At 35.3% G+C, this 22,844-nt stretch overlaps 1 non-coding gene across 1 annotated transcript; it reads left to right on the forward strand.

Annotated features, from left to right (window-relative positions):
• The first annotated feature begins 22,534 nt into the window (after positions 1-22,534).
• On the forward strand, positions 22,535-22,641 carry LOC131181083 (small nucleolar RNA R71). Its single transcript, XR_009149710.1, has one exon. It is a non-coding gene; the product is annotated as a small nucleolar RNA R71 (small nucleolar RNA).
• Positions 22,642-22,844: the final 203 nt, after the last annotated feature.

Below are 22,844 nucleotides of genomic sequence, written 5' to 3' on the forward strand. Positions count from 1 at the left end.
AGATTTCTATCGGTTGAGTGAATGTGCTGGAAGCTTGGTCATGACCCCCAGAGACCAGTGCAAGAGGCATGAGGCCAGGTTGAGGCCTACTTTGAGAATGCAAGTAGTAGGGTTCTGACACCAAAATTTTTCTAAATTAATTTCATAAGCGTTGGAACTTGAAAGGATTGAGTTGGAAGGGACAGTTAAAAATGGTACAGAAGAGAAAGAGAAAACTGGAAAGACTACTGATCAAGTTCCTGATAGTAGGTCAGGAAAGAGAAAGTACTTTGGAGGATCTAACTCACGCGAATTGGGTAGAGGTAGATCTTCTGGATAGAAACCACCCTGATCCGGTCAGTAAACTTAGTAGACCCCTAGAAATACACTGTCAAATTGACTTTGTGAAACTTGTGATAAACTAGATGGTGGGGTATATTATAAAGCCATAGTAACATGTTTTAATTGTGGAGGGACTGGTCATTTTACTAAGGATTGTATAAGTCCACGCCGTTTTAGATCATTTACTACATTAGAAGGATCAGGCCAAGTTTCTACCCCAAAGAGTTTGCCATCAGTTAGTAGAGGCAGAGGCAGAGGTAGGGGTAGTATACCTAGAAGTCAGAGTACTGTGAATCAACCAGAACAAGGTGATGCTCCAGCTAGAATATATATTATGCGGCAGAGGAAAGAGGATGAGATTTCTGACATTATTGCTGGTACTTTTTTAATTTTTAACTAAGATATATATATATATATATATATATATATATATATATATATATATGTATTGTTTGACCTGGGGTCTGCACACTTTTATGTTAGTGCCAGCATTGCTTGCCTTCATGTTGTCCCTTGCATAAAAATCAATTTTGATATGTTAGTAACTAGTATTTTAGAATTAGTTTTGAAAGAGTTTGTTAGCGAAAGATATCTCCTAGAATACGATAAATTATTGAATATCGGTAGATAAAAGAGTTATGGAAGTAAAAATTTGAACAATTGGTTCAGATGTAACAAAGAAATGTTACGAAAATTAACAAGATTGTTGACTAGAATGGTCAAAGGACCCATGATTGGATAAATAATTCTAATATGACCATAATGATTAGTCAATAAGGAAACATAAATTGAAATATTAGACAGAATGATAGTATGAGAAGATTAGTGTTATACAAACAAATTAAATGTTGTATTAGATTATTAAAAGTCTTACATAAACTTAATGGAAAGAAGATTATACGATTATATAGAAAGGAGAAAAACTAAGTTCTCACTCCATAGGATCACACAAGGTCCTAGAAAGAGTGAATTCATTAGCACACAAAATTACTTATCTCTAAAATGTGAAATGAATTTAAATTCAATGTATGATGGGAAAACTCATAAAGATCTTAGCACATGAGGTGAAACAGCTAAGAAATAAATGTATACAATTGGTTAAGGTGTTATGGACCATTATCCAGATTATGAAGCTATGAGAAAATATATGAAAGACATGAGAAAACAAACGTATGACCATTTTAGGATGGATATTGGGAAAATTTTTGTGGACAAAATTTCTTTTATGGGGGGGGGGGGGGGGGAATTATAACACCCCTATTTGCATAACCTAGTAATTACACTATTCTAGTGACCGGTATCGGTCTGGATAATTAAGAGGATTAAAACTATATTTAAGACACTTAGAAAAGCCCTGAATGAAAATTAATAGTGATTACTAGTTAGTTAAATATAAATAAGAAATACAAAGTTTAAAAAGTTAAATGAGTCGAGGGTCACAGCGATGGGTGACCTTCTCGGGAAGTGGCTGCGAGGTCAGTCATAGCCCTAATTTTGAGCACGAAATTGTGACACCACGGTCCTATGGACTATTGCAAACCTAGAGAAAAAGAGAATCACAAAAAAAGAGCTGATAAATTGGTCAAATAATTAGGTAATATCAAATTATTTAAAAACTGGATCAATCCTGCGAGGAGCAAATTGGTCAATTCACCCCTAGAGGTGATTCTTGACCTAACTGTCTAATAAAATCGGAGGAACGAAAATTTCAAAATAGAGAATTAAATTAAAGACGAATGGAAAAATTAAAGGAAAAAGAAAAAGAAAAAAAAAATGAATTATTACCTCACCATAATGACATCATGCATGACATCAAAATCAATTTTAATTTAATATTATTTTTGACCAAGTCAAAAATTGAATAAATAACCATAAAAATAACTAAATAAAGGAAATTAAAAATTGGGTCTTCTTCTATAATTTGGCCGCCACCTCCGCTCTCTCAAATTTTTTTCTTTTCCTCCATTAAAGCTCAATTTTGAGCTTTAGAAACCCTAATTCCCACCATGAATTCCCTAAATTTCCTAATCCAAACCTGATTTTAAGCCTTGGAAAGAAGATTGAAGAAGAAAGAAAGAGGAAAAAGTTGAAGAAATTGAAGATTGAAAAGCTATACAAAGGTTAGTAATTAAACACTTAATTTCTCTTTAGAATTTTGTTTATGTGCATGAATTAGTTTAGAAATTGTGAAAAAATTAAACAAAACAACTTGTGGGACTAATTATGAAATTTGGCCAACCTTTGGGAGAGTTGAAATTGGTTAAGTTTGATGAAATTAAAGGGGTCTAGAAGTATAACTAAGTGTATAGATATTGATTATGCACTTTAATTTCATTGATTGAATGAATTGCAAAATTAGGGTTCTTGATTTCTAGAATTTTGAGAAAAATTGGAGAAAATGGTCAATTGATGCAAATGACCTTAATTGAGGTTAGAAATGGTCAATTGTGACCAATTGAGATGTGTTATAATTGGTGAAAATGAAGTTCAATTCGGACTAGTGAAGGGTCCCAATCTGACAGTTTGACCTAGGTCCATTTTAGGGACCAAAACTGAAATTTTACCAACCCAATTGGTGTGAGACCAATTGGGAATGAAATTAGACACATAAAGACATAATTTTCATTTAGAGACCATTCCCAGAAAATGACATTAGATAGTGATCAATTAGGTCAAATTCGGATATTGTGCACTGCTACTGTATAAAATGACCAAATGAATAGTATTTGTTCATTTGGCCATAACTTGGTCTAGGCAGGTCCAAATGACATGATTTTTGTGCCATTGGAAAGCTATGACATAGAATTACAACTTTCATGGAGAATAGCAACCCAAATTCTGCCCATAACCAAGTGACATTATCACCCAAAGTTAGTTGTCCAAAACTGCCAGAATCAATAAAGTGCCCAGAAATTTTGGGTAACACCAATTCGGTCAGCCTTAGTTAAATGGCCATATCTTGGGCTACAAAACTCTAAATGGAGTGATTCAAAAAGGGAATTAAAGATAAGACAATAAGGAATAACTTTAATTGAGAATACTTAGTCAAATTCCCACAGTAACTAGACCAATGGAATAGTGTAAAATAGGGCACCATAATTGAAATTTTGAATTTTTTCTTAGGAGATTTAGAAAATTGAAATGGCAACCTAAACCAACAAATTAGGCACTCAAAATGTGGTATGTGGGTGTAATGAAAATTGATATACCTATTTAATGTGGAAAAGTTAACATTTTAACCCAATAGTCAAAAGAATAGTAACCACCATAATCAAGAACACAAAGAACTCAATTTATGGGATTATATAGGTAAAGTTTAAATGCAAATTTTAATTGTTAAAATTATGGTTAAGCATAATTTGAATAAATATTAAAACATCTTAATTATGTGCTTCAGTGGAAAAAGGGCCTTCCGAGGAAAGGAATCAACAAGAGTGAAATAAGGAAAGACTAATTACGAAGTTTGTGCACAATAAATTTATTTAAGTAGTTCTTATCGAAATTTGATTTAGTATGTAATATGAGTAGTTTTTAATTGTTTTGGCTTTGGAAAATTTATTTAGAAATTATTGTGTTGCCTACTTTGTAAATGGAAATTTTGAGATAAAATGTGATTTGTGGTTTGTATGAAATATTTAAATGTTGTGATTTGAAATTGTTTTTTATTCACACTTTGAATGACAGTCCCTTACTATGTTCCTCCTCCACTTGTGGGGTTGAGTTTCATATTTGATCATTTTCCTCCCTCTCTAGCTTGTCAGTCTGAGGTGAGTTTGGATGAGTACTCATTAGCTAGCTAGCCACCTCCCTCATTGATTTCGATTAGTAGGGTGAGTTTGTCTTGTCATTGTGTACAACACGGCATATTCGAAAATTTTATGTCATGACCTAAGTGGTATTTTTATTGGCAACACTGTATTTATTAAATTGTTTAATCAAATTTGTGTTATATTGAGCTTTGAAAATTGTGAAATATTTAAAATGTGATTTGTTATAAATGTGATTTGAAAATTGTGAAATGTGATTGTGTAATGTTTAAATTGTGATTTGGCAATGAATGGTTTATGTTCAGGTTTTTAAATTTTATTGTGCACCACGAAGTAAAATTTACTCAACGATAGCTTAATTTTGCTGCCACAGGTAGGGAAAAGGACATAGCAGCAGAGTGAGCTGCCACAGTAATAGAGGAGCAGAGTTTGGAGATTTTTGTACAGTTATTTCTTGATACCCTTGTAGTTTATTTTGATGTAAATAGCTTAGTGTCATATGTGTTATTGTAAAATTGAACATTTATACAGTAAATTATAATAATATTATCTTTTGAATTTTTATGTCTGTAAATTAAATTGCAAATGCAAATTATTTATTTTGAATGCAATGTGCATGAATTTATGAAATATTTTGAGATGACAATTTTTGATTTCAAATTGTGGATTTTGAATTGAATTATTGCTATTGATGTTGGTTTGAGATATTTGGAGGTTGGGGTGTGATTGAAATTCAATTTGAAGCTGCTTGTTATATGTTAAAATTTTTTTTTTCTCAATTACAGCCGGCACTCTGCCAAACTTTTTACAAAAATTCCAAAAAATAGAATTTGTCAAACATTTTACTTAATTTTAAACTTCAATTAAAAGTTTTTAATTCCTACTAAAAATGCTTACCACCTTCAAAAAGTAAGAAAATTATTTTAAAATCCCTTGTAGTGTATATAATGGGTTATCGGTAGGTGAAGATCGGTAATTCATTAAGTATACTATAGGATCATGTTAGGCCTTACAGAGGGGTAAGGTGTGACAATTGAACTCCTCCAATCATTCATACCATTTACCCTCTTTCAAGGCATAAGGGTTCTAATAGCTGCCTGTTTAGAACTTCACCTCCTTTCATGGTGTTTCGACTAGTAATTCCTCTGTGCAAGGCCATTAATAAGTCACAAATAATCTGTTTTATTAGGATAGACTTGAGAAACACTTACTCCCCTAAATTGGCCTCTATTGTGGATAATTATGATGAAGTAACTCAATTCCAACTCCATAGGCATATCTAAATTTTCTATCTCCACTAATGTAGCATACACTTTTCAAAAAATCAAAAGGTCTTTAAAAGGGTTGTAATGGGGCTAAAGGGATAATAACTTGGTTGCCAATGAAAGGCTTTTAGGAAATGCAAATATGAGGATAGAATTTATACATAAAATACCAAGTATACTAAGTTTATTCTATTGATTTTGTATGGAGAGGAGGGGCTTTTGGTTTTTTATAGTGCTAAGCATGCTTCCATGATACTTATCTTGGGTAAATAAGGAAAATCATATAGGTAAAAATATAGGCTCAAGTTGGGTGCAAGGGACATATTGTGACTAAGGGTGGCTAAGGCTTAATTAAGCTATATCAAAGAATGCCTTAATCATTTCTTCATCATGCATATGCTAGGATTTCGCCTTGATAGGTCTAAGAGATATGTTTTAGAACTGGTGAGTCATTTTCAGGTTTGTTTATATTTTAAGAAATTTCTCCTAACTTTACAAGTTCGATGTGACAAATTAATAGTTATGAAGGGGTTTAACTAGTCTAGTTCCATTAAAGAGATTAGGTTTTTCATAGACAACATGTTAAAATCCCTTTTTGCCTATCCAGATACATTCATTCCTCTATCCCGTGGAGTCCAATAATTAGCTTACTAGAAATTGGTTATAATTCTAAGTTTCACAATTCAAAGTTCAAAATTTTCAAAATTTTTTCAATATTTTTCTAGTATTTTGATACACAAGAATAATATAGCTGAAATTAAGCAATGTAATGATATGCAAGACATTAAATGCACTTGTACCCCCCCAAACTCGAATCGGACATTGTCCTCAATGTCAACATAATATGAAAAGTTATAGAAAATGTACAAAAATAATAAGAAAGCATATTATTTATTAAGCATTGAAAGGTTTGGACAAAAAGCAAATAAAAGAGACCTATGATTACAGTTTACGAGTTTAAGACTAAGGTATGTAAGATTTTATAATAAAGAACCTATCCTATAGTCCTAGATCTAAAAGGTCTCTGATGGTGATGATGGCAATGTTGGCTCCTCTTTATCGAGCCTCTCCATTAGCATGTCCAGCTTATTGTGGGCTTCCTGGAGGCTGTCCTCGATTACTCGCATCCTGTTGTTGATGATGGTCTCTATGGGCTATAGTTATGCGAAGACCGGGTCTGTGGGTGGTGGTGTGTATGGAGGCACTCGAGTGGGGGACTCATGAAATGGTGGCTCTTGGGCTTTCGCCTGTGGCTGCGAGGTCTCGCCAGGTCCTTCTTGTGCTTCGTCTCTCCAAGAGATGGCATTCCCTTCGACATCAAGCAGGTAGCAGGTGTTACCCACCTTCTTACATATCCCCATGGATATGCAGATGGTTTGATCGATTCTTGATGTTTCGCTGATGGAGCGCAGCCTGTGATTTCCTAGGATGAATTCGAAGTGAAGGGCGATGGTTGTAATGAGGCCATCAAGCACGATGTGCCTAGTAGGCTGATGACAGAGGCAGCGGAGGTGGTTGCACAAAAAGAAACCGGTGTTGCAGTGCTACTCGGTGACCATACACCACAAGAAAAAAAGCTCGCTAGCTTTTACCATGCCAAGGCTGTCACCACGGCCAATGCTGGTGTGAGCGGCTAATCGGTGCATGTAACGCAGTGCTAGATCTGTCTGATTGGCTAAGAAATTTGAAACTTGTCCTGAACCTTGAACATATAGGATATGTTATAGACTCAAATGTTTCTGGTCCCTTACCTCCAGAGGCCACTCAAGAGGAACATGAAACTTTGGACAAGTGGAAGGAGCATGATATGAGAGCTAAGTGTTACATGCTTACTTCCATGACTAATGAGTTACAGAAGTAGCATGAGAACATGCAGAGTGCAAGTGAGATCCTCCTTCACCTACAAGAGTTGTATGGTGAGCACAGTAGGAATGGTAGGTATGAGATATCTAGGCAGCTGTTCCACATGAGGATGTCTGAGGGACAGAAATACCCGAGGATTTGGACTTGTTGGAGTTATATGGGTCCGTGTTCGGGGCTATGGAACTCCAGAAGTTGATATTGAGCCAAAGATGGCATTGAACTCATCCACATTCATTACCCAGTCGACACCAAGGAGGTGAAATTCAATTCTGCCTCTATCTTCCCTATTAGTAGGCCATAAGGTGGCCTTGAAGCTACCCAAAAACTCCAGTGTGATGTCCAGGTATGCAGGGAATTGGAGTTGGGCAAACCTTGTCCACCCGATGCTGTCGAAGAGTCCATTAATCTAGTCCTGCAGCTCGATTTGCTCCAGCAGCGCAAAATCCATGTATTTTATGGAGCTTATTTTCTGAGTGTGAAGCCTGGTGCACATAGCCTTGTGGGCATCATCACAGAATCCCTAAGGAATGGAGATTTCGGGTTGTGAAGGGCTTGTGGCTGGGTTTGCAGTTGAGGAGGGGCTGGTTGAGGAGAGGCTTCCCTTGTTCTTAGGCGTTGGGGTGTAGCTGAGGGAGAGAAAGTGAGGATTCTCCACCTTACCTTGAAGAAGACCCCATTCTTCGTGCAGATCATTTTGCAGGAGCCATTGATTAGTTTTGGGGAAGGATGAAGAGATTTGAGGGATTTTTATAGACTAGGAGGGGTGCAGATGAAGGGTTTTGTCTTTATGAACGAGTTTAAGGCGAGAGGTGTATTTAAAGAGCTGTTAGGACTCTTCATTTTGCACGTTTCACGCCCTAGGAGTCGCGTCTATGAAATGATACACGGGTCCTGACTGTTAGTAGTATGCCCTAGATCATATCATTTAGTATGTATCTTGTACATGTTTTTATTAATAAAAGGCATTTCCACTTTTTCGTTTACATAATATATTTATGTGTAATAGAAAAGGTCCATTGATATTTTGTTAGAAATTCTATTCTTAAGTTGTTAAGAATATGAGTGACAGTATTTTTAGGGCAAAGTATCATAAATAGGTTCACAATCGAGGATACTTCACAATAAGGACATGACTTATCCAGAAAGATTGTATTCATGTTTGTTCCCAAGTTATTTATATGAGATATAAATAAGATGGAATGGTGAGTCTCATGCCAAATGACAAATATGATAGGCACTTATAAATGATAAGTAGGTCGAACCAATGACACTTATGACAAGCACATGGAGTTTACTCTTGTCAATGTATTGTCATAAATCATATCAGTGCATATAATCTTTAGACCTGAGATAGCATAGTTATCTTGTATATAGGTGGTTTGAGTTTGATATTGCTTTCATACTTATACTATGTATGAGTATATGGGCATGTGTTGGCTCCTACTAGTTATATATGGAGGTAGGTGTTGATCAAGATGAAATTTGTTCCTCTAAGTAAATAGGGATAAAATCCTATGTTCATTTAATTGTTCTTGATATTTCAAGTTCCTGGCCAGGACAGATAGATTTAATCAAAAAAGAGTTTGTGATTAGAAAACCTTTTTAATCAAGAACTAGAATTAAAAGAGAACATAATATTCATAGCAAATGGGGTTTGACATAAACCATGACTCCAGCTTGAGTTGAGATTTTGTAACAGAGAGATTCTAGTGAATGGTAACATATGATTATAGGTTCATTTAAGGTAAACCTTATTACTGATTGGGTGGCCATGGCATGCTATGCTAGGTGTTAACCATAGTCTATGAGGTACATAAAATGGTTTAGAGAAATCATTTATGGTAAGAAAGAGTTCTGATGATATTAAGAGTTGATATCATGTCTCATTGCCAATTAGTGATGAGCCTAGTAAGTCACATACATACACAAGTAATCACTAAATTAAATATGATTTAATTAATTAATTAAAGAGTTTAATTGATTAATTAAATAGGTTTGGTTTGCAATTAGATTGCAAAGTCCCTAGCATGACTTGAAACCAAATCTAGGTTATTGGATGTATATTATAAGTTAAATTTATATTTAAAGTGTTTAAATATGAATTTAATTCATGAGAAATTAATTAATAGAGATTAATTAATTAATTTATATTTGATATAAATTGATTAGAAGAAGATAAATAATTATTTTTGGTTGAGAACTCAAAATTAAGACACAAGGGCATTTTGGTCATTTCACAGGGTGACATGTGGCACCATGAGATGGTGACACATGGCACTACACATAAGCTTGCCAAATGTCTTTTAATCATGTAAGCTGATTAAAATTAAGATTAAATATAGGTTTGACAATTGGCACAATGTGATTGGTTCAATTAAACATAGAGCCAATCAGAAGGTGACATGTGGCTAGGATTTTAAGTGGTGACCTAGCTATATAAGTGTTATTATGAAAAGAAAAATAACACAAGCTGCTGCCTCCTCTTTGTGCCGCCACCCTTGAACCTCCCATTCTCTCTTCTTCTTCATCTCTCATCAATTCCAAGAGATTAGCAAACAATCTCTTAAATTAAAAATACTAGAAATTGTTTCTAGTATCCTGTTTACATTTTTAATCTCTTAAAAACGCAAAACTTGATTTTCTAATTAACAGAAAAAGCTTTAGAAGCTGGTCAAGGGCTACCATAGGTAAACTTGGTGTGGACAAGCTAGAGGGACAACATCTAGTGTCCTGAAGACGCATCCCAAAGGCACATATACACTGCAGTGCATCAAGAGGTCAGTGTATTTGTTCTTGATTTAATCTAGGGTTCTAAAATTAATCTGATTAATTTTAAAATCTTAAATGCAAAATACAGATCCAAAAACATATTAAAAGAGTTTTAATATGTTATTTATCATTGAAATCAAATAGATAAAAATAAATTTTACATGATGCATGTGACCCTAGGTGAAAAATTTTTGAATTCAATGGTATAAACTTGTGTTTTTTATGCTTCCGCTCTTTAATTCACATATAGGGCCGTGTACGTTTCTGCCCAAAAATTTTAAATTTTATCATAGTACACGGCCTGTGTAAATGAGCTCTAGGACCCGTGTAACTTATTGCCTCTCGAGTTGCTTTGCTAAATATGTTACACGGCCCGTGTAAATTACAAAGGGAAGCGGTGTAACTTTCTGTCCTCAAGTTATTCTTCTAGCAACGTTACACGGCCCATGTAAATTACAAAGGGGACTCGTGTAACTTTCTATCTCCCTCAGAGTTAAAATTTCCAAGAGTTTTATGGACTTCCAGAAAGTTACATGGGGCGTGTGAAACCTATACCTGACCCGTGTAATTTTCTGATTCTCCATTTTCTTCCTTATGACAGATTTTTCTCACCACAGTGCATAAAATGGATATAAAGGTTAGCAATAGAGCTACTTCGCCAGTTTTATTCAATTTTCTCTTGTGTGTTTTTGACTTGATGATTCCTATCCTCTCTTGCTCCTAGCTCCTTGCCTTTCCAGAAGGTCCTATAAAATGAAATACTAATGAATATGAAACAAAAATGAAAATAAGAAAGGGAAAGAAGAAAAGTTTAGAAAAATTTTAAGTTGCCTCACAAAAAGTGCTTATTTATAGTCTTTAGCTGGACTTTACTTTCATTGTCACACCTTACCCCTTTGTAAGGCATAACATGATCCCATAAAATACGTAATGAACTACCGAATTTCACCTACCGATAACTCATTAAGTACCCTACAAGGGATTTTAAAAACTTTTTCTTACTTTTTGGAAGTGGTGAGCATTTTCTTACATTTAATATAAGTTTAAAAGCTAGTAAAATTTTTTTCCATTTTTATTTTTACACAAATTTTGAAAAAATTTCGGCAGAGTGCCGTCTATATTTAGGGAAAACAGTTCTTCAAAAACCTGTAAAAACACTTCCAATAATTCTTTTTCATCAAAATCCATCACTACCACAATAAACTCAACATCAATTTTTCCCAAACTCCAAAATTCCAACATAATTCTCAATTCAAATATCATAAAAAATAACACTAAATAATTTCATTAAAGTAAAATCAATTTACATTCATCAATCAAACTTTACATAAGCAAATCCAAAATAATATTATTACAAACTCTATACAACTGCTCGTGACCAGTTATTACATGTACATACATTTACAAACATCAAAATAAATATTACAAACAGGGTATAAATTTATACCCGATAAAACTTCAGGGGTGTAGCTCCAATATCCTCAGCAGCTCACTCTATTGCTCCTCTAGTCTCTATATCTGCGACAGCAATAACAGCCATCGCTGAGTACTATGACTCAGTGGTGCACAACATACTAAAATAATATTTATGCATAATTCAAATCACATTTATTCAAATATTAGACTGAACATGAATAACAGATACAAAACACAATTTATAAATTTTTTTTGTCCAAACAGTCTCATTTAGGAAATCTCAAAACGAATTTCATAAAAAACACATAGTTATATCATGCCATTCGAAACATATTCGTCTCAATAGCTAGAGGCTTATGAGAAATCACAAGGCTAGCTAGCTCAAATATATAGATATCCATTCAATTTCTTCTTCTATTGGCACACACCTCAACACTTCAGCCAGAGAAGGAATTAAAATTCGAAACTAATTTCCCCCACTAGTCATGCTAGTGAGGCATTCAAATATATGGTCATGACACTATGGTTTCAAAACTATCTTAACAATTTATCAAACATTTATTGCCATTTCAAACACATACAAGTAAACTTTCAACAATTTAAGTCAAAACCATAATAAACATTTCAATACAATTAAGTCACAATTCATTCAAAACAATTTGCAGAAGAGAATTTACAAAAATTCTATGTTGTGCACAAACCTTAAGCGAGTCGCCTCTTGGCCTTGACTTGATGCTTCAGGTTCTTTCCTAGTATTCTTTCCTAGTATTCTTTTCAACTGAAACACACAGTTTCACAGTGTTTCAGTATCATAATTTATCATAAGTCCAAAAATAAATTCAAATCTACATATACAAAGCTTTAATATGCTAAACTTGATGTTTTTTAAAATTTGTATTTTAAGGTTACTATTCACGACTCTATTCAAGTCAATTTGTTGACTTTCTAATGCTTAATAGGTGTGGGAATTCTAATTTCACCCACATACCACATTTTGGTTACCTAATTTGTTGGTTTTGGTTGTTTCCTCAAACTTCAAATCTCTTAAGCACAAATTTCAAATTTTCAGTTTTGGTGTTCAGTTTTACACTATTCCATTGGTCATGTTGCTGTGATAATTTGGCTAAGTTATCTTCATAGAAGTTGTTCCTTGTTGTCTTAACTTTATTTCCATTTTTGAATCACTCCATTTGGAGTTTTGTATCCCAATTTATAGCTATTTGAACATGGCTGGCCAGATTTGGTTTTACCCAGAATTCTAGGCAAATTCTAGATTTTGGCAATTTTTGTAGTTGATTGCAGGTGGATTTTCAAATAGGTTATGGTCAAAATTTGGATTTGTTTTCTCATGAAAGTTGTAAGGCTATGTCTTAGATTTCTACTGGTAAAATTTCAGGTCATTTGGACCTTCCTATACTAAGTTATGGTCATTTGCGTTACTATTGTTCATTTGGTAATTTTTGTACAGGTCATTTTGCCTAATCCGAATTTGGCTAATTTATTCACTAAGTTATGGTCACTTTCTGGGAATGATTCCTAAATGAAAAATGTGCCATTTTGTGTCTAGTTTCATTCCCAATTGGTCTTACACCAATTGGGCTGGTAAATTTTCAGTTTTGGTCCCTGAAAGGAACCTAGGTCATGCTGCCTGCAGAATGACCATAACCAATCCGAATTTAAACTTAGTTCCAACACTTCATACACACCTCAAATGGTCACACTTGACCATTACTCAACTCAAATATGGTTAATTACATCATTTGGCTAATTCTCAATTTTTTTCTCCCCAAACCCTAGGTGCCAAGAACCCTAATTTATAAAATTCAAATCTAATGCATTCTAAACATTTATCCATTGTCTACATATATAATTCAACCTAAATAACCATTCAAATGCATCAAATTCATTCATTCTCAACCCTACCTACTGTTGGCTGAATTTCTAGTTTGTCCCCCAATAATTATTTTCTTTTAATTTTAAGATAAGATCTAAGTTACACTAAAAACATAAGTATTAAACACTAAATCTCCAATTCAAACCACTAACCTTAACTTGGAAGTTCAACTCTTCAATTTCTTTCTTTTCTTCTTTTCTTTCTTCTTCAAATGCTTCCTCAAGTGACGATAACAAGCTTTTGTGGTTTAATTTTAGGGAATTTAGGGTTTAGTTGGGTGATTTGGAAGCTTAGTGCAAGCTTTAATGGTGAAACAAAAAATGGAGGAGGGTGAGAATGAAGGTGGCCGAACCACTTGGAAGAGGAGGTCTGATTTTTTTTCCTTTTTTTAATGTCATTTAGGTCTTTAATTGTGATTTTAACTTAGTCAAAATTGGTAGGAAAAATAAATTCAATTATGACATCATAATTGATGTCATCCATGATGTAATAATCTTTTTCTTTTCTCTTTTTTTTGTCTTTTCTTTTCTTTTTCATTTATTTTTCCTTAATTCTTTAATTTAATTCTTGCTTCTGACATTTTCGTTTCTCCGATTTTGTTGGACAGTTAGGTCAAGAGTCAGCTCTAGGGGTAAATTGATCAAATTGCCCCTCGCCGGTTCGATCCGGTTTGTAAGTAATTCAATATTTCTTCCGGATCCCTGACCTAATTATTTGACCTACTTAACAATTCTTTTTTGTGATTTTCTCTTTTCCACTGTGTTCACAATACTCCTGAGGACTGCGGTACGACATTTTACAGTTTGAAATTTGAGTTTAAATTGACCTTGCAGTCCTTCCTGAGAAGGTCACCCATCGCTGTGACTCTCAGTTCATTTAACTTCTTGTGTTCTGTTTTTCTTATTTATAGTTAACTATTTGACAATTACTAATTATTTGTATTCAGGGCTTAACTAGGTGTCTTAAACGTAGTTCTAATCCCCTTAATTATCCGGACCGACACTGGTCACCGGAACAGTAAAATATACCAGGCTATACAAACAGGGGTGTTACATTCATCTTTTATGGTCTATCAGGAGGATGGTCGAGGGTGTAGTTGACTCCCTTTTTTATGGGTTCTCCTTGAAAGTACAGCTTTAGCCTTTGCCCATTGACTTTAAATGCTCCTGAGGTTTCGCTCCACACATCTACTACTCCATGTGGGAAGACTTGAGTAACCTTAAAAGGTCTAGACCATCTTGATTTTAGCTTCTTTGGAAAGAGTTTCAATCTAGAGTTGAATAATAGGACGATGTCTCTTTCTTTTATCTCTTTCCTTGCTATGTGCTTGTAATGCCATCTTTTAGTTTTATCTTTGAAGAATTTGGCATTTTCATACGCATCCTGTCAGATTTCTTCCAACTCATTCAGTTGTAGGAGCCTTTTTTCACCAGCAGCTTTGAGGTCAAACTTTAGGATCTGAATTATCCAGTAAGCTTTGTGTTCAAGTTCGACAGGGAGAAGGCATGATTTGCCATAAACCAGTTAGAAGGGTATTGTACAAATTGGGGTTTTATATGCAGTGCAGTATGCCCACAGTGCATCATCTAACTTCATGCACCAGTCCTTCCTGGATTGGTTTATAGTTTTCTCTAGAATCCGCTTCAGTTCCCTATTTGAGATTTCTACTTGGCCGCTGGTTTGAGGATGATAAGGTGTGGCCACCTTGTGAGTCACTCCATACTTTTTCAATAGTATATCGAATTATTGGTTGCAAAAGTGACTTTCTCCATTGCTGATTATTGCTCGCGATGTGCTAAATCTTGTGAAGATATTCTTCTTAAAGAACCTTGTAACCACTTTAGCATCATTGGTGTGGTTATTACTTCTACGCATTTTGACACATAATCAACTCCAACCAGAATATACTTGTTTCCTTGGGAAGAGGGGAACGGGCCCATGATGTAACATCCTCCCTATATGTATTCTATATGTTCTGTTGCTCCAGTGACCTAATGTCAGTCTGGAAAAGTCAGGATGTTTAGAACTATACTTCAGTGATAGTGAATAGACATATAATGGTGAAATAAATAAAAAGAAAATACAAGAAAAATTAAAGAAAAATAAAAGAGGGAAAATGAAACTAAGTTAAACAAGCTGGCATTGTAGCGATGGGTGACCTCACCAGGAAGTTATGGCGAAGGCCATTGCCGACTCTAGGACCACGGGGAACCCTCGAAATTAAATTTTGGGACATAATTAAAGTTTTATTGAGATGTAATTGACACTAGAAATATCAAAGGAAAATTAATAAATTAGTATAAAGAAAAACGAAAAATCGAGAAACAGATAAAAATAGGTGTTACCGAAAAATCGATAATACAACCCGAAAAGGGGTATTTTGGTCATTTGATACCTAGAGTTTCCTTTTAACCTCAATGTCCATTAAAAATAAATGGTATTACACTTTGAAAATGTCATGAAAAATTAAATTGTGATACAATATATAAATAGTAAAAGAAATGAGATAAATGTGCAAATAATGAAACTTTGAATAATTAAACAATAAAACTAACCTAAGTGCTCCACTAACTCCTAATTTGGGACACATATGGGACTTTGGGATAGCAGATCCCACTCACTTCATCTTCTTCTTCTACAATCTTTTTCTTGCTGAAATGGAGCTCTCACACCGAACCTCCATGGCCGCACCCCTTGTGAGCTTCATCAAGCCATCATCAAGCCATGGTTCTCATACTTCTCTTCACTAAACCTTGTCTACACACCTTGGGCAGCATACTTAGAGTAAAAAGAAGGAAGTTTAGTGAGGTTTGAGCAAGCTACAAAAATAGGTAAGTGTCCAAATCCCCTCCCTTGCTTTAGTAAACTTCATGTTTAGGTTGAGGTGAGTTGAATGGTGAAGAGAATGGAAGAATTTATTGAGTTATGGAATTGTTCAATTTCAGCAACCATGAGAACCTATGTTGCTTGAGTTTTTCTTACCTCTAATGGATGGAAAATCTGTTGATTTAGTCATTTTAATGTTGTAGTAATTTAGTTTTCATGTATAAGTATATTGGGCACTTGAATTTGAGGGTTTGGAAAGTAATTTGTATATCTTAGCAAAATGCCACTTTTGGTAGCCTTTAAATTCATGAATTAGTGTTTGGTTTCATGAATTTTCTTGATGAATTATGGTGAAGATGAATTGAGGACAGTATATGTGAAGTAATAGTTGGGAGGTATATGTTATAATCAAGTGTTTTCACGTATGTATTATGTTAAATTTAACTTTGCAAATTAGGGTTAATGTACATGGAACACTTGTATATTCTGCCCAAATGGACATGATTGAGATATGATGAATGGTATAAAAGTGTTATGAATGTATATTTGTAGTTTTGGGAGGAGGAGAAGTGTCATTTGGAAGTGTTCTTTGTGTGTAGATTTTGTGTTGTGAAGGTAGTAGGTAAATTGAACCATAAGTGACAATTGGAGACCCCAATTGGTATGAGGCCAATGGGAGGTGAAACTAGACACAAAATAAGCCAACTTTCATGTGGAAATGTTGCAAAAATTCTGCCTAGAAACTGACCTTAAAAATGACCTAATCCGGAATTGGTAAGTGCAAGCCCAGATTTTTGACCATATGAACAGTAGTCACTAAGATGACCATAACTCACTCAAAATAGATCCAAATAACCTGACATTTTTACCATGGAAATCTTAGACATAGAGCTACAATTCTTATGAAGACACAAAAGCCCAGAAATGGCCAGAACCAAGTCAAATTGCTTGCCCAAGTTCGGGTACCAAAACTGCCAGAACTGAATTTGACCTAAAATTGACTAAATTTTGCACTAAAGATGCAATCTATCCAGCTTTAGTAAATTGACCGTATCTTGGTCTATACAACTCAGAATGACCTAAAATTTGTATCAAAAGTTCAATAAGACATAGAGCTACAATTTTGCTTCTTTGACTAGAAGCTAAAAACCAAGAGCAATAGGACATTAAGCTAGACCAATCTAGCACACTAAAACTGAAAATTTGACATTTACATACAATGAAGCTTGAAGTAATTTGGCAATGAATGCCAACTTGTGAAAATGGTAAATTGCACTATATTGGCAGCATATTAAATTACAAATTGTGACATGTTGATGCTAGAATCAACTTATCCATATTATCTAAAAAGGTTAACATTTACATTGACTTATGAATTACATGATAATTAGTAAACTCGAAAAAAAAAATGAAGAATTAAACAATTAATTTGTATTGTGCCCTAGTTTACCTAGTTGACTAGTTTGGATAGGTAAGCATGCCAATAGGATTCTGACAGCTATTCTGTAAATGGCTTTATGTCATACTGTGTTTTTATGGCATATTATGCCACACTGTGACTTTAATAGCCTACGGCTATGCGGATTGTGTTATTATACTTAGCTTATCGCCGGATTGACTATATGGCTTTTTAGCCATACTATTTGCACACTGGGAGATACTTTGTGACCAATGGTGTGACGGCCCAAGGTACTAGGCACCTAGTGCCAGTATATCCATTTATCCAGTCTGGTCAGTGCATAGGCAACACAGGCAGTTAAATTAACCATTATTAAATTCAAATACCTAAATTTAGTTTATTGACATACAATACCACCAAAAAATTAGCAAAATGAAAGGTTAGCAAATAAAAGTAGAAACAGCAACTGCAAAGAATAACGATACCATAAATTCATAAACAATTCATTTATTTTATTTTAGTATATATTTCTTTATATTTGGCACCACTAAGCATAATTTTTTTAGCGCATTGCTTTTGCTACGCGTAGGTATTAGAGACACAGCTGGGGAGCCCAGTAGACCTATGACCGGGTGAGACATCATATCTGCACAGGAGTTCAGAGTCAGCTACACTACACTGCATACATGATAGGACTTAGGATCTTGTGTAATGACTATCAGTTGTATTTTGACATTTTGTTATGTAGTGTGTATATCATAAAACTGTCAGGTTTGTAATAATTTGTACATATTAAAATCCTCTGGAGAGTGTTTGGATGAATGTAAATTATGATGGATTGTATTTTGAAACTATGAAATTTTGAGATTGAAAAATTAGTTGGAAGATTGAGATTATCATATTGAACTGTTTTTTAATAGGTTTAGAAGGACAGTTTGTCCGAAATACAGACGGCACCTTGCCATATTTTTATTATCATTTTTGAAACACTGATTTTATTAAAGTATGAAAATAGAACCAGTATGTTATGAATAATCACAAAATAGGTGCTTCGGCATGCCGTGTAGCACGCCTTGCTTGGCTACACTGTATATGGGTGAGGGGTGTTACACATAAAGTCTATCCCCCATACATCAAACAATTTTACCTCAAGTATACCATGCAGTGGCATTTCATTCCTTATTGAAGTGTTACCTGTTCTTTGGCATTGATCACAAGCTAGCACAAAGGATCTCACATCCTTAAACAGATATGGCTAGTAAAACCCTGCTTGCAATATCTTGGTTGTTGTTTTTAAGGTGCTAAAGTATCATCCATATAGTGATGAATGGTAGTGCTGGAGGATGCTCTCTATTTCCTCTTCGGGTATGCATCTTCTTACCAACCCATCATTACATCTCTTGTACAATAGAGGTTCCTCCCATGTATAGAACTGCACATCATGCAGAAACTTTTTCTTTTAATGATAAGTCATGTTTGGAGGCAATACCTTGCATATAAGAAAATTAACAAAGTCAGCATACCATGGAGCTTGGGATAATGCTAGTAATTGCCCATCAGGAAATGAATCATCAATTGGCAAATCCTCAAAGTCCCCTGTGTACTCCAATTTCAGCCTGGAAAGGTGATCAGCCACTGCATTTTTGGATCCCTTTTTGTCCTTGATTTCAAGGTCAAATTCTTGTAGGAGTAAAATCCATCGAATCAGCCTTGGTTTCACCTCTTTCTTGTTCAAAAGGTACCAGATGGCAGCATGGACTGTGAATAGAATGACTTTTGACCCAATTAAGTAGGATCTGAATTTGTCCATTGCAAACACCAATGCTAGGAATTCCTTCTCTATTGTGGCATAATAGATTTGCGCGTCATCGAGTGTCTTGCTAGCATAATAAATGGCATGGAGCTTTTATCTTTTCTTTACCGGAGCACCGCTCCAACTGCAAAGTCACTCGCATTGCACATCACCTCGAATGGTTACTCCCAATTTGGCGGCTGCATTATTGGTGCTGATATCAGGGCTTCTTTGATCCTGTTAAAAGAGACGAGGTAATTTTCATCAAAATCAAAGGGAACATCTTGACTTAATAGGTTGGTAAGTGGCTTAGCTATTTTAGAAAAATCTTTAATAAATCTTTTGTGGAACCCCGCATGTCCCAAAAGCTTCACAGTCCCTTGACTAATGTTGGTGGTGGCATGTTTTCAATGATCTCAAATTTTGCCTTATCAACCTCAATTCCTCTTTCTGATATCAAATATCCCAGAACTATACCTTCCCTTACTATGAAGTGGCATTTTTCCCTGTTTAGAACCAAGTTTGATTCTTCACATCTTTGCAAAACCTTAGATAAATTAGTTGGGCAATCATCAAAAGTAGTTCCATAGACAGAAAATCATCCGTAAAAACTTTCATGATATTTTCAATATAATAAGAAAAAATAGCCATCATGCATCTTTGAAAGGCAGCAAGGGCATTACAAAGACCAAAAAGCATTCTCCTATATGTAAATATTCCATAAGGGCAAGTGAATTTGGTCTTTTCTTCGTCTTCTGGGTGAATAGGAATTTGAAAGAATCCCGAATACCCATCTAGATAATAGAAGTAAGAGTGTTTTGCTAACCTCTTTAACATTTGGTCAATAAAAGGGAGAGTAAAATGGTCTTTTCTGGTGGCACTGTTCAATTTCCTATAATCTATGCACATTCGCCAACCAGTGACTACCTTAGTAGGGATCAGTTCATTGTTTGCATTTTGGATAACAGTTGTCCCACCCTTCTTAAGAACTACATGTACTGGACTAACCCATTTACTATCAGAAATTGGGTATATGATACCTACATCTGATAGTTTTAAAATTTGTTTCTTGACTACTTCTTTTATGTTTGGGTTAAGTCTTCTTTGATGCTTGATAGTGGGTTTACTGTTTTCTTCCATAGGTTTCCTTTGCATGCAAATCGAGGGGTTCATCCCTTTCAGGTCTTCTATTTTATACCCTATGGCCTTGTTATGGGTCTTAAGTTCTCTTAGCAATTTTTACTCTTCTATCTTAGATAGGCTAGCATTGATTATAATAGAATATTTAGAGTTTGAGTCCAAAAATGCGTACCTTAGTGAGGAGGGGAGAGGTTTAAGCTCTACTTATTTGGTGTTTTCCTGGAGCTTGCCTTAAGGTTATTCCTCCTTCAACTTCTCAATCTCGGAAGCTTGAGCTAAGGGTAGGGGTGGATGAGCTGCTAACTGTTGTGTACAGGCTGCTATTTCTGTGTTCTCATTATTTGCTATGTGGTTGTGCACAATGCATGCTTCAAGAGGATCTTTAGGATGTATCTTATGAAATTCCTCTTCAACTTATTTGTCAATTATGTCAACCTTGAAGCATTTATTCGGTTCAAATTTGTGTTTCATTATGTCGAACAAGTTGAATTTCACTTCTTCTTCTCCTACCTTGAGGGTTAGTCGCTCATTCTTGACGTCTATGATTGCTCTGGCGGTTGCCAAGAATGGTTTTCCCAAGATGATAGGGATCTGAACATCTTCTTTTATCTCAAGGACAACAAAGTCTACTGGAATAAAGAATTTGCCCACTTTGATGGGGATGTTCTCAAGTATGCCCAGAGGATATTTAATAGATCGATCGACCAATTGTAGTGAAATTATCATGGGCTTCAGTTCTCCGATCTCCAGCTTTTTGCATATTGATAGAGGCATTAAACTCACACTTGCCCTAAGATCGCAGAGAGCCTTGTCTATTTTCTTGTTGCTACTGAGGCAGGGTATGTAGAAGCTTCCTAGATCTTTTAACTTTGGAGGCAATTTATTTTGCAATATAGCACTGCATTCCTCTATTAGAGCAACTATGTCATAGTCTTCCAGTTTTCTTTTCTTTGACAAAATTTCCTTAAGAAATTTGGCATAGGATGGCATCTGAGAGAGTGCTTCAGTGAAGGGAATGTTGTTATAAAGTTTCTATAAAACTTCTAAAAATTTTCCAAACTGCTTGTCCAATTTCGCTTTCTGCAATATCTAAGGAAAAGTTAGGGGAGGCTGGTATGGCTCTAGAAACTTCTTTTTCTTCCCTGCTTCCTCTTCTGATCTTTCTTGGCTTCTCCCTCCTTTTTCTCTGCTTGGCTTTCAGATTTTTCTGAGGTTTCCTCTGTCAGTTCTTCCTCTGGTTGTACTAGAGTTCTACCACTCCTCAATGTAACTGCCTTACAATGCTCCCTTGGGTTCATCTCTGGTTGACTAGGAAGTTTACCAGCAGCCTTACTTGAAGAACTTGCTTACTGAGCAATTTGATTCTCTAGCATCTTGTTATGGGTAGCAAGTTGGTCCATTCTGGAAGTCAGCTATTTAATCAATTCATTCCGTTGTTGTTGAGCGGCTAGGAAACCTTCCATTATGGATTCCATGGTTATCTTCAATTTAGGTTTCTAAGGTTGAGGAGGCGATGGTGGCTGTGTAAAGTTTTGGCCTCTGTTCTAAGATCCAAGGGGTGCTGGTGGTTTGTACCCCTGTTATTTGTTTATTGGCTGATTCTGTTGATTGGACCATGAGAAATTTGGGTGGTTCCTCCATCCAGGGTCATAAGTGTTTGAATATGGATTGTTGGGCTGCCTCTGGTTGAAGTTTCCTCCATTATTCACATAGTTCATCTGTTTTGTGGAGGGTTCATTGAATCTGTTATATTCTGAACTCATGTACCCTCCTCCATAGCTGTCCTCATGTTGACTATTCATCCCTACTGCATTGGCTTGCATTTTATCAAGTCTCCTTGTGAGCTGATCAAACTGAGCATTTATCATGCTTAGGGCATCCACTTCCAGGACCCCTATTATTCTCCTTACAGTTCCTCTTTCATTTGACCACTCATAATTATGGTATGCAACCCTCTCTAGAAGTTCATGTGCTTGTGTTACTGTTTTCTCCATTAGGTCACCTTCTGCAGCCAAATCTACTGTGCTCCTTGTAAAGGGTAGTAATCCATTATAGAAATATTGCACTAGTAGCCAATCCTCTATGCCATGGTGTGGACATTCCCTCTGCAGGTCCTTATATCTCTCCCATGCATCATAGAGTGATTCACCTTCCTTTTGTCTAAAGGTGTTGAGCTCAAGCCTCAGTCTTGCAGTCTTTATAGGTGGGAAATACCTTGCTAGAAAAGCTTGTGAGAGGTTTTTCCAAGTGGTGAACATTCCAGCTGGATGAGAAAATAACCACTTCCTTGCTCTGTCTCAATTTAATACCCCTATTTGCATAGCCTGGTATATTTCATTATTCCGGTGACCGGAGTCGGTCCGAAAAATTAAGGGGATTAGGACCATACTTA

The sequence above is a fragment of the Hevea brasiliensis genome, chromosome 6 (assembly GCF_030052815.1).
Source record: "Hevea brasiliensis isolate MT/VB/25A 57/8 chromosome 6, ASM3005281v1, whole genome shotgun sequence".
Classification (NCBI taxonomy): Eukaryota; Viridiplantae; Streptophyta; class Magnoliopsida; order Malpighiales; family Euphorbiaceae; genus Hevea; species Hevea brasiliensis.